The 11,578-nt window shown below is 34.0% G+C and overlaps 1 long non-coding RNA gene across 1 annotated transcript; it reads right to left on the reverse strand.

The window, feature by feature from the left end:
• Positions 1-10,080: 10,080 nt before the first annotated feature.
• Positions 10,081-11,230, reverse strand: LOC116131343. The gene is made up of 3 exons (XR_004128245.1): positions 11,177-11,230; positions 10,510-10,578; positions 10,081-10,423 (listed from the first exon to the last, which is right to left on the reverse strand). It is a non-coding gene; the product is annotated as an uncharacterized LOC116131343 (long non-coding RNA).
• Between the last annotated feature and the right edge of the window lie 348 nt (positions 11,231-11,578).

Consider the following 11,578-nt stretch of genomic DNA (forward strand, 5'->3'; position numbering starts at 1 on the left):
AAAACAACTCCCTTGCATCACCAATTCTTCCTGCCAAGCAATAACCATTTATTAAAATGTTTTAGTATAAATGCAAGGATCCATACCTCTTTGAATCATTAGTTCCAACAACCTATTTGCTTCGTCTAATTTCCCTCTCTAGGCAAAGTTCATTTATGACCACATTAAACCTCACCACAGAAGGCCGCACACCTTGATCCATCACACAATAAATAAACTTTACCCTTCTCCCAATCACCCACACAACACAAACCATGAATTAGAGTGGTATAAGTGATTGCCTTGGACTAATTCCTAAACCTTCATTTCCAAAAGTAATTGTTAGCCTTCTCATTAATCCATCTTACAAAGACTCAATTATAGTATTAAAACAACATTTGGCCTACAACCAACAGCAACCATTTTCGTAAACAACCCCCCTGAATCTATAGTCTTTCTCTTACATACAGACCTTTAATCAAACAATAAAATCAAAACATCCGGGCTAAACCCTTCTTCAAAATCCCTCAAAAACCGCCAAAACCATTCAAACCCTTTTGATATTACAGAAGCAATTCATCAAAATGTTAAAAGACATTAAATTTGGAGACACCCAGTTGAATTCAACCCTTGTAAAGCGAAATCATTTCATAATAATGCTTCTTCTTTGCAAGTGCACCAAACCATATTTGATGATGACATTGGAGAAATGGGTTGGGTTGAATCATGTAATCAAAAAAGTAAAAAACTTCATTTAGAGTGAACCGATTGACAATTTTCTTTGAGGAATTTAGCAAGGGGTATGCTGAGGATTTTTTGGAAGAATATAAAAGTTCATTTAGGGTGCTGAAGTCGTGAGATTCTGACAAGGAGTAAATAAGATGAAACATTACCAGATTACCTTTCAGAGAGGGTCTGAGAGAATGAAAGAGAAATTCTTTGTAAATTTCACAAAACACCTTCATTATTTTTAGTTTTGTAAATTGTTCACTTATCATTTTTACATTAAATTTGATTAAAAGATAAATATTTTGTTCATCGTCACGAGTCGATTGTTGCTTCAACTTCGTTTTCTTTATGATAATTTTTTGAAGATTTTGTTTCTGATTCTAGAATTATGTAAATGGTGGGTATATCGTTATATTATCATGTCAAATTATCAAACCATATAAAGCTGACTAATATTAAAATAATATTCTATATAATTATTTTACTTTCGATTCATATAACTTAAAATTTGTGTAAAATATATGTCAAAATTTTAATTTAAAAAATCTATCTAATGTTTAAAAAGACAAACCTTGACTCTGTCAAGAGCCTTGTCGCGGTTTGATCGGTTCATTAGCAACAAAAATTTTTTAAAAAATTGTAAATAGTCTTTAAATTGTAGTAATTATAAAAAATACCCAAAAAATTTAATCAGTCCCTGAAAATTAATATATTTCAAAAAATACCATAAATTACGAATTAATCCAAAAGTTTGAAATACTAAAATACCCTAGAAAATTCATCAACCCCTAAAGATTTAAAAATAACAAAAACCCCTACAAGCTGAACCCGACTGAAGAGGTGCCGGTTCCCAGTCCGACAACTGGTCCGATTCGATTTTTAGAACATTGATCTATCCCATTTACTATTACAGTGTTACTATTAATACAAATTTGTGGGGGCAGACAAGTGCACTCGATAAACTGCCAACATTTGTGAGTGTGCACGCTGAGTGCTTTAGAAGATCGTACATGAACAACTCCCATTGAAAAAGCACATAGAAATTAAAAAAAAAAAAAAAGTCACAAGTGTATTCACCGTGACTATTCTGAATTCTCCAATCACTTTTGTTCATGCACAAATATACTAATTATAAAAAAAAGTTCTATTGTAAAAGAAAGCATTAAATTCTTAAAGTAATGCATCATGTAACACTGCAAAAGATCTGAAGTTGAACTCTTGTCAATTAGTTTCAGGATACAATTGAAAAGTATGGTATTAGTCTCAATAGCTTTGCTATCTCTATTCTGAACTTACCCCAAGAGGCCATCCATGATGGGATCACAATCTTGCTTATCCTAAGGATCAGATCTATGATTGTATTGACTCCAGCATTTTTGGTTGTTCTCGATGATTCCGCAAGACTCCTGGCTTGTTCCTCTAAAGAAGCAATACATTCATTTTCTGTTGAAGTTGAAGTTGTCAATGCTCATCAACAAATGCAAGAAACTTATCCCTTTGATCTTGACAAATGAGATGCTCAAATCCCAAGAGCAGCAGCGAGAATAAACTCTTTTGTGCACTGATCTCATGACTAGTACCGTTGGGTACTGTGAACACCCTGGTAGAGCCTCAAGAGAATCATCAAGCATATCTCATGTTTTGCAAAGAAGATCCTTGCATCACCTGCAGTTGAGAATGAATGCATATAGAAGTGAAAGCATATTTCTTGATCAAGATATGAGAAGAAATGAATTACCTCACTCTCTAGATGGTGGGGTACGAGCTAGCAAGGCTTCAGGCAGAAGCTTGAAAAGATGGCTGTGAGCTACTAAAGGGGTAAAAAAGGTGTTGGAATATCTGGTGGAGAAGTTGGCCAAGATGCTGTAATGAGAGGATGAGATTCAGCAGATATATCTGGGAAGGGAGAATCTACACCCGCATTAATGAAGTTAAAAGAAACTGAGCCAAATATTTTCATTCGTTTACTGGAAGGGGAGAAAGTCACCATGGTTAAAGGAGTGCAGTAGGTTGTGCTGAGGCAGCAGAATCTGGTCTTGGAATGTAGAAAAAATGGGAGCTAGTCCTGGTGCCAATGCCATTGTAAAAACAATGTAAAGATGGAATTGACTTTAATATTTCATTCAAACAAATGAAAATAAATTGTTTTAAAAATTATCAATGAATGCCTGCTTAAAAGACAAGTCACATTTATGGTGAGACAATCACTTGTACAAACGGTATGCTTTTTCTCCAAATGGTCACTTTGGTCAAAAATCATTCTCAGTCTCTGCAATGTCACCATTCCGGCATTTCGCTGCATAAGCCTGGTTGAAAACAGGTTTGTTAACAGAAATTATCATCCTTTGCACTTGAGCGGCTACAATATGTGCGTAGTTGAATAAAGAACCATTCCAATTTCTCATATACAACTTTTGCTACTCAAATTTGCACCAGAATAATCCTCAGACCCTTAAACCTACTTCATGTGCAAATGCTGATGCAGCCTGCAGTGCTGCTAGCCTGCACATGTGCACTTCAACAGAGACAGATCAAGTATCGTATGTAATCAGGGAAGCCATCATTCTCGATCATCCCCATCACCCTCCCTATCAAATTCGAACAGATGAAAGTGTTTTCTGAACTTTCTTCTTACTAACCAAAACAGAGATTTGGGCAGCTGGATGAACTTTTGCAGGATCTACTCCAGAAAAAGTTTAATACTCACTAAAGTTTTATCATGTAAACTTCAATCTCGCTCTTGGACGGAATAAATGAGGAGCTGGTTCAAACATTCACGATAATTTTTGGCCTTCATTAGTAACTGCATGACTAAGGACATGTTACATTCAGTCGGCTTCACATTCTCTCCGTCATCTTGAAGGAGTGCAACAACTTTTGGTATCTCATTATTCTTGAGGAAACCGAACATTAGGGTATTAAACGTGATTACATTTGGAGCAACCTTTTTCCTCCATATATGACAACAAATCATTTGCCTTTTCTAGTTGTCCATTTTTACAAAGCATATTGATCAAAATGCTATAAGTGACTACGTTTGGAGTAGTTCCTGAACTCTTCATTTCGAAATACAAGTCTATCGCCTCTTAACTAATCCAACTCCAAAGACCATCAATTATAGTACTAAAGTAACAACATTTGGCCTACAAATAACACCAGATTCTTCATTCCTTAGCCATTTCTTCAAGCAACTTAATGGCAGACTTATCTTCCTGTTTTACACAATCCATTCATTAAAATGTTGTAAGTATAAACGTAGGAACCACACTCTTTGAACATAAGTCCAACAACTTATTTGCTTCGTGCAATTTCCTTTCTTGCAACGTTCATTATGAGCACACTAAACGTCACCACAGAAGGCTGCAAACCTTGATCTATTTCAATAAATAAATTCTACCCTTCTCAATCACCACACAACAAAAACCATGAATTAGGTGGTATAAGCGACTGTGTCTGGACTGATTCCAGAATCCTTCATTCGAAAAAAATTTTCTGGCCTTTCAAATAATCCAGCCTTACAAAGACCATCAAATATAGTAGTATAAGTAACGACATCTGGCCTACAATAACACCAGTTTTTTATTCCCATCACCCTCTCTCAAGCAACTTAAGGCAACACTTATCTTCCCCATTTTCACAATCCATCAATCAAAGTGCTGTAAATGATCACATTGGCCTACAACCAACAGCAACCATTTTCTGAAACAATTCCATCGACTCCACAATCTTCTCTCTACACACAGACCTTTGATCAAACAATTAAAAGTCACAGCATTGGGCTGAAACCCTTCTTCAAAATCTCCCCAAGACGGCAAAACCATCAGAAACCCTTCAATCTTACACAAGCAATCGATCAAAACATTCAAAGACAATAAATCTGGAGACAACCAGTTGAATTCACCACTTATAAGAGAATCACTTCATAATAATGCTTCTTCTTTGCCAGTGCACTAACAAAGTAGTGAATAATGAAATTGAGAGATGGGTTGCGATTAATCATGTAATGAAAAAAGTACAATGCTCATTCAGAGTAAAGTTACCTGATCGACAGGTTCTTGAGGAATTTAGCAAGTGAGGATCGTTCTAGGGGTTTTTCGAAAGAATACAAAACTTCATTGTTGGAGCTTGAAGTTGTGGTTGTGTAAGTGAGCTACAAAGATGAAATATTAACTTTCAGAGATGGGTTTCGAGAGATTGAAGACGAACGAAATGGGGATCTCAAAGCCATGTTAAGAGCGTTTTCCAGGTTCAGGGTTGGATGGTTGCTTTTCGATTGCAGGGGATTACTTTTTAATTCCAAATTATCCAGTTGACCAAACCAAAGAAAATCTTCTGTTGAAATTTGAATTTAATTTACAATGATATAAAAATGTTTTTTTTTTTTTTCTATTTGTTCTTAAAATTTTAAATATATCAAAATTTATTTCATATAGATGAATGTGATATATTAAAAATTAAAGATATTGGTTTACTTTTTAAAAGTCATATGAACAATTTTTTCTTATAGATTATGAGATTATCAGCTAATTATGGTAGTTGAAATATCTATATTATTAAATAATATTATGTATAATTCATTATGATCACTAATTTATATATATAAAAGAGTTATATTGACAGTTTGAAGTTGTATAATAAAAAATAATCTAATTTGTGGAATAATAAAACTCCTTACTATTAAATTGTAAAGTTAAAATAATATACGAGAATATAAAGGTTAATATATAAATTATGTTTAAGAAGTGAATAATAGTTTATAATAATAAAGAGAATTTTATTATTTACAAAATCTTAAGAGAATTTATATATTATAGTAAACCTTTAATAGTTGATTCGATGTTTTTAATTATATGATACTATTATAATGTTTCACATTATTTTATTAGTAAATATTTTTATTATAAATGTGTTTCCATAGCATTGTAGTCTCTGTTATGACCCTGAATATTACAAAATTTCGAAACAATGGTATCCATTTACAAGAATTGGATAACAGATGGTGAACAATTATAATTTGCATAAGCATTTCAAATGTTTTTTTTATAACATATAGCTATATTATAAACAAATTGGATGACAGTAATAAGTTATAGGAACCAATCAATTATATAAACATTCTTAACAGTGTGATAAAGGAGTGGCGGTAAAAGTATATTAAATATTTTATCATCCAGTACCTTTAGAATGCAAGCAAGTTTTCGAATTATGTTGATATTATACAAAGATTCTTCATTTACTTTTAGTTTAATCTCATTGTTAAGGTTTGACCTTGTTAGAACCCATGGGATTGCCCATATGGCCAACAATGCATGAACATGGCCTTGCTAGAGCCCATGGAATTGCCTATGGCTACATCGAAGCAAATACCAAAAGCACGTTATTTATATTTTTTTTATCAAAAACGTTGTATCAAATTTGATTCGAATATGTATTGAATATTTGGAGTTCACATATCCTTGATCATCTTCTCAATAATTGACAACATTAAATTCCGTACAAAATATCTATGGTCAATGAAAAGATACCTTGAATCTCTTCTGCTTCAGACTTTTGGCTAAGTTGATGAGATGAGATTCAACATTTGAGTAATCGAGACTATTAAAGAAATTTAATATCTAATGGTCAATTAAAAGATGAACAATTTGAGACAAAGCCTAATTAAGCTAACATCTGTACAGGCAGTTTAAACTCAGTCGAGGAAAACATCGAGTCATGGAATCATTGCCAATCGCAATGTATGGGTGTGGGTTCATGCAATATCCTAAGTACGAAGAAATGATGCGACGGGAGTTGGTAGATAGCATTTCAACAATGTTTTTGTTTCTTTCTACAATTAAGGAGCTTTTGCTAGGCCATCTAGTTCTGTGAAATATTTGTATTATTAAATAATATTATGTATAGTTCATTATATTACTAATTTATATTATATAAAGAATCATATTGACGATCTTGTGTTTGATATATAAAATAATCTAATTTATGAAGTAATAAAATATTTTTGTTAAATCGTAAATGTTAAAATAATATAACGAGAACAATTAAAATACTTATTAATTTATAGATATATGTTCGAGCAAAAGACTAATAGTTTATTAACAACTAAAGAAATTTTATTATTTCAAAATCATAAGAAAAATTATATAGTTATACTAAACCTCAAAACAGTGATGTGATATCCTTAACTCTTTAAATCTATAATAATATTATAATGTTTCATGTAAGTTATCCAGTGATCAAAATCTCTGTCACCCTCTCATTATTATAAGCAAATTGAGCTAGTCTGGTTTTTCCCAAACCCTAATCCAACTATAGGGATAACCGAAATTTTTCCATTGACCCCACTTCCTCCATTTGAGAATACTTGCCCTATTTAACTTCTTATCTTGACCCTTCCAACAACTTCTGATTCAATTAGGAAAGACCAATGAATTGATATACAAAGCAATTGAGATGCACATAACAAAATGACATGGATATTTATTAGTTGGAGGACACTTTAATAGTTCCAAACAGAATTGTAAGAACAGGCTCATTATAATAGACAATGTTAAGATAATCATTTTATTCATTTCTACAAAATCCAGATTCATATATAAGTTACAACCCTTTATACATGAATTAATTAATTTGCTTGATGCATAATAACTTGATCTGATGTTCATGAAGTATATTAGATTATTTTTATACAAAAGAGAAGAAATAACTGGTGCCTACTATAGTGGTAATCAGTCTAGAATTACATGCAATTGCACTTACATCTCAAGTTTCCGTAGCAGAAGCTAAAAGCAAATAATAAATACGTTAACACACTTTCTAACAAGAGGAGCTGCTTGCAATTGTAATTCTTAGCTCTAGATCCGCTTCAATTGTAAGCGTCTTCAGATTTCGATGTGGCTGAAGGCACTTGAGCAATCCCTCAGCCTCTAGTCTGGTATTGTCTTCATTTCTCATCATTGATCATCATGATTAGACCCATGAGAAACCTATTGATCTAAGCTTTGGCCTGTTCTCAAGTTTGCATCTGTTCGATTACTTTCAGATAGTGCATTTTCCAACTGTCGAATGTTTAGCGCGCCCAAGCGCTAGGCGGTACAGCTGGCCGAGACTTTGGTGATTTAGTGCCTACAATGAATATTGGCAATGTTGAAGCTCCAATAATAGTCCAATATTATCTGGCAAGTGAGACAGTCTATCACAGCCATCTATCATCAATTGCCTTAGTTTGAAATCTTTGCTAATCTTCTAGGTAGTTCAATTAGATCACGGCAAGGAGAGGTTCAAACACCGCAGGTTACTAAGTTCACAAACACTTCCAGGTAAGTCTCTATGAGGGGATTGATGTTGAGATACCTCAAAGATATCAAGCCGGCAATTGAACTGGGCAGCTTTTTGATGCCACTACCACACAAATTTAAGGCACGCAGATATCTGAACTTGGAAACACTTTGGGAGGGGCTTCTCCAAGATCACCTTTGGAAAACAGTAGATTAAGGGTCCGTAGCTTCTTTGCTTCATACAAGGATTCTGGAATAGTACGCAACTCAGTATTACACACAACAGACGAATGACGAGTTCTTGCCAGGTGTTTGACACAGACCAGTACCAGTAAGACAGATTCATTCTCAGCAACAGGTGCAAGATCATGAATAAGGTTGCATTTTGCATTCTGTTACATTACCATCACGATCTTTATTCACATCTTGGAATAAAAACATCCAAATGAAGTCTTTGAAGTAGTCGTTGCCAATGTCCTCAAGAGTTTTCCTTTCTTCTTAGACTGTATCAAGCCTTCTGCAATCAAAAGGTGGATTAAATTATCCTTCTTGATTACTAATTTTAGGAAATACAGAGCAGTACGAGAAGCAACATTTCAAATGTGATGGCAATGGCTGTAACTCAACCTCAAGGCAGGCAGGATCTTTTCACCTTCACATGCATTCCAAATATCACTTTCGCACATGTAGCCACTCCTCTTCCGCGTTTGAAACGATAAGACTTCCTAGTGCTTTTGCTGCCGAAGGAATTCCTCCACCTTCTTAACAATTTCCCTTCCAATTGCTCTAAATTAGGGTAGTCTTCTCCAGAGCAAAAGCCCCTTGCTTGAACAATAACCAGCAATCATCATGTGATAAAGGTTCATATAAAAGGGGAAGTTGTTCCCACTAACAATGCAACTTTGTACTGGGGTGACGAGATTTTGCTTCCTTGCACCATCACTCAGCGAAATCCTTAGCTTATCCCACTCATCGTGATCTTCGTTCCACACATCGTCCAATACAAGCATCTTCTCCACGCAACAGTTGGAAGTTGAGATTGAAGGAATCCTAGCCATTAGAGCACCAAGCAGAACTCATCAAGTAAATGTCAGCATCATAAGCAACTTCTTTAAGCTCACCCAACATAGTTTCACTGCTTTCTCCTTCGTGTCGCTTTTCTGATCTTCGAGAACTATCTGAATGATGTTTATGAATGCCGAAGCTTGTCTATCTCTCTCAAACCCGCATTAAGAGCTATTTCTTTCAAAAGTGAGAAGCAAATTTGTGAAAAACATCCCAATAAGGGGCATAAAATATATCTGCCATTTGCAAATAATGAAGGATTGTTCCAAGCTCTAGAAATTCCTTCAACCAGCCACCAAAGATATGCTGTTTTGTGAAAAGTGTGATCAATCCTTAAGATATGCGTTCAGCAATATAGTAACTCCCTTAAGATACATGAAAGTCAAAAGTCATCTCTTGCATGTGTGAAATCAGAAATTCAAGTTTACATTATTACCGTATTAATCACTTTCTTGACTTTTCTTTGTAAGTGACATTGATGTATCATTAAGCTGATACATACTCTAATAAAAAAATTGTGTACTGAAAAGTGCGTGGGTCTCTGAACTTTGCATTTTGCATCAAGGACTTTCTAAAATATTGACTTACAGGACACTTGAGAAACCTAGACCGGCAGCATGACTCGCAGTTGTGACTTCGAATAATGTATAAAAAATTCTTGATTTTTTTATTTTTAAAGGAAAAAGTTGAAACATATATGTAGTATTATGTCATTTCCCATATATATATCGTTTAAGTCATTGAATTTTTACTTCACATCAAGAACATATAAATGAATAAGTAAGCAAATTCTTCTTATCCCACGGATACCGTTGGATCAAATTAATTCAAATTAGTGATACAAACGAACTCTGTTATTTAGTTGAAATGAGATGACTTCTGATATTGGAATATTTGGAGTTCACATATCCTTATCATCTAGCATATGAGATGAGATTAAGAGATCTACGGTTTGAGTATAGAGACAAAAAGACACTTGGATACTAATGGTCAATTAAAGATGAACATCATTTGACAACTGGAATTTGCAATATATAAATATATATCCCATATATATATATTATTTTTTAGGAGACAAATCATCTCTACAGTTTTGAGACAAAGCCTAATTAAGCTACAGATCATGTACAAGCAGTTTAAAACTCACTCGAGAAAAATATCGAGTCAGTGGAGTCATTGTCAGTCTTTTACCACTGTATGGGCGTTGGGTTCATGCAATATCCTGTAGTTACGAAGAAATGATGCGACAGCAGTGTAGACAGCGCTATCAACAATGATTTTGATTTCTTTCTACAATTAAGAAGGGCTTTGTAGGCCATCTAGTTCTGATTCATATTGCTTGTAAACAAAGAATGCGGTGAAAGAGAAGACCAGAGCTGCATAAAATTTCCAGAGAAGGTCAATTTGATGAAAATATATCGAGATTTCAATCATGGCGGAACAGCCAAACTAAAACTTCTACCTACGACTATTATGGCGTTAAGGACAATTGCAAAAGAATCAACTTGAGAAGATAAAGTGCAATTACCACCTGAATCGATTTCGAAACAGTGTAAGCCCAAAATTCGACAAAGTAAATATCGAGCATAGAGCAAAAGAGAGAAAGCAAACATAATGTTGAGTTGCATCACACCCATCAAAATACAAATATTTATTACAACAATTGTAAGAAAACAGGGGAGAAAATAACTTATAATAATAGTAATTGTATTTATTATGATTCGGAGAATCATATCAAAACTAGACAAAGGTATGTTTGGAACTTTTGAGACCAAATCTGTAGAGAAAGCATATCAAATGGTCAGCAGACCTGAAAAATCTTCCAAACAATCAACTTGACAATAAATCACATAAACCGACAAAAGCTAAGAGGATAGTGAAGGCAAGAGCTTGCATCTCCATAAAAATCATATAAATAAATTTTAAAGCAAAGCACTCCAAATTTGGACCATAAACTAAGAAATTCCTGAACAAATTAAGAAAAGAAGAAGTAGAGCATCAGATGCTTGCTTCAAGAATTTTCAAAAGTAAATAACAACTTTCAACAAGAGTGGAAAAATGGTGATTGTTGGAAGAATGATAAAAAAAGGGAAAAGAAAAATATTTTACGCCACAGACTTCTGTACTACATGTTTGATGGTAAAAACCCATATCCAAAAAGAGCAATTGAGACCAACAATAGAGGTTGGCTACAGACGAGGGAAAAGTTCTTCTAGAAAGAAAAACCAGTAAAATGTCTGCAACTGCAACGATAGAGTTCAGGTCAATTACAGCAACCATCATAAGAACTCGATATACAATGCCATTGAAATGCACCATAACGAAAATGAGGAACTGATAAAATCTAACTTAAAACATGCTCTACAAAGCAAGCTCTTTTAGTGAATTCAGTGTATGTTACTTAAAATTTGAGCAATTTATTGCATATGGGCTTTCAGTGCAATAACACACAAAAATGCCCATTCATCAATACAAAAAGAAATATAGAAAACCAATTAACATAATCCGCAGACAGTGATACATGAAATACA

This window comes from Pistacia vera, unplaced genomic scaffold (genome assembly GCF_008641045.1).
Source record: "Pistacia vera cultivar Batoury unplaced genomic scaffold, PisVer_v2 Contig232, whole genome shotgun sequence".
NCBI classification, from domain to species: domain Eukaryota; kingdom Viridiplantae; phylum Streptophyta; class Magnoliopsida; order Sapindales; family Anacardiaceae; genus Pistacia; species Pistacia vera.